A 2,157-nucleotide genomic window follows, 5' to 3' on the forward strand; every position below is an offset into this window, starting at 1 on the left:
CATGATGAGTCGCTATCCACATCTGTTTGCTGATGCATGATTCCGGGACGGAATCATCCTAAGGGGGTGAGAATTGTAACGCCCGAATTTTCAGGGCTAAGCATTTTTGTCAATGTAATAGTCTAGGTCAACTATTGTAACTCTTTTTGAAGTAATAAATATGAAATATTTGAGTTTTATGTGAATTATGTGTGTTTAGGTGTTTATTATTTAATTATAAATGTATAATTAATAAAGAATAAAAATGAGCGTCAAAATTAAAGTGTGAGATAATCCCGATATCTCTACATAAATTTGTAGAATATGTCTCAAGGTTTCCGTACATATAAAGAATGTCGAGATCCGAGCTATAACGAAGAAGTTATGGCCCGCCGAAGTTTTACGGCAAAACCGGCACGACACCGGGAGACGTAAATAGTGAATTTACGATAGAAGACTTTTTAGCCTTAGCAATCTAAACAAAAGTCGTAGAATATGTTAAACTAATAACATCGATAAAAAGAACGCCCAAATCTGACTTCGTATGAAGAAGTTATGATTTTTCTAAGATTCGGCTTAGCAGTGCACGGCCTGAAACTCGAATTTTAGTTCGAGCGGTTTTTGGCTTACGCAACATAAATGAGAGTTTAAGATCTCATTAATTGGAAATCAACGGTAAAAAGATAGACAAAAACAGAGTCCGTATGTAGAAGTTATTAATTTTACGCAGACGTTTAACAGTATAATCTCCTTGTACTATTAAATTTAAGATCGGTCGAGAATTAGCTGACGGTGTCAAAATGAAAGTTGTAGATCTTATTATTAACTACGCGTGGATATAAAGAACGTCAAAAACGGAGGTCGTATGTGAAAGTTACGGATTTTAGAAGTCGGAAGTGTGCTGTGCAAAAATGGGTGATGTGGCACAATCTTGGCCATTGCTTTTCTCCCCAAGGCTTGCCACCAGATGGTGACATGTGGCACCAAGTTCAGCCACATTTCACCCTATAAATACCACCTCTCACACCCTCATTTTCTTCACACCTTTCCCATTCTTTCATCTCTTTACTCTCTCTCTCTCTAGCCCCGAAATCCCCCGAAAAGCCTAGGGAACCTCCCTAGCACGAGGCGGAAGCCCCGGAGTGCTCGAAGGCTCTGAGAAGAAGAGCTTTTCGGCTCGGGAACGCTGCTCCAAGCAAAGCCCGGTTTTCTATAAAACCCGCTGTAAGTGAGCTACGCCTACGCTATTTTTAATATAACTTTTATTTAATTATAGTAACGTTATTAGGAACTTATAATAAATACTTGGGCTATTATTATGGGTTATATAAGTATTTTTTTGACGCTTATATAATAATAATAATAATAATAGCTAGACTATTAATTAGTCTCGACGAATAATAAACTAAAATCTAGTGGTAATAATACTAGGTTTCGTCGAAGAAAAAATTCTTTTTAAGAAGCGAAGCGCTGTCTGAGTTCGGAATCACCACCTTTTCCGGTGAGTGCATAGTTACTTTCAGCTTACACATAGATATGAAGTATTTTATATAAATTACGTGCTATGTGTGCATATTATCTGAATACTTGCTATCTACGTTAGATGAACGTTGTTATACATGTTTTCAATGATTTAAACTGTATATGTATTTTATATCTACGAAAATGTTGGGGTAAAACATGGGTAGATGTAATAGGTGATGTGTGATAAAATGATGAGAGGCCTCGATGTTGTTGTTGTTGATCCAGTCATCTAGCGGAGTATAGATGACGACCACGGACTCTTCTAGACAGTCCAGTGGAACACTAGCAGGCTCGCAACCTGTAGGTGTTGTGAACGATGTGTTCACCGGTGTACTCCATCCCCCACATGGTTGCCTATTAGGACATTTATTGCTGAGGAATCCCCTTAGCAGTAGTGTTCGTCCCGATGATGATCCTTAGGCTAGGTCCCTTATGATAGGTGTTTAGGGACGTAAAGTGAGGATAACGGGAACGGGTAATCGGGTTATTGTTGATTGATGAAATTAATAAACTTATTTATTGTGGGTTGAAAACCTTATGTGCTCACTAGGCTCCCAAGCCTGACCCACTCAGTTTTATGCATTACAGGTAGTGGCGCATGAGCATAGGTGTGATGTTTTGGATGAGGGATTACGGATATAGGCCTGTAGATAT

Source organism: Lactuca saligna, chromosome 6, assembly GCF_052625555.1.
Source record: "Lactuca saligna cultivar CGN05327 chromosome 6, ASM5262555v1, whole genome shotgun sequence".
Classification (NCBI taxonomy): domain Eukaryota; kingdom Viridiplantae; phylum Streptophyta; class Magnoliopsida; order Asterales; family Asteraceae; genus Lactuca; species Lactuca saligna.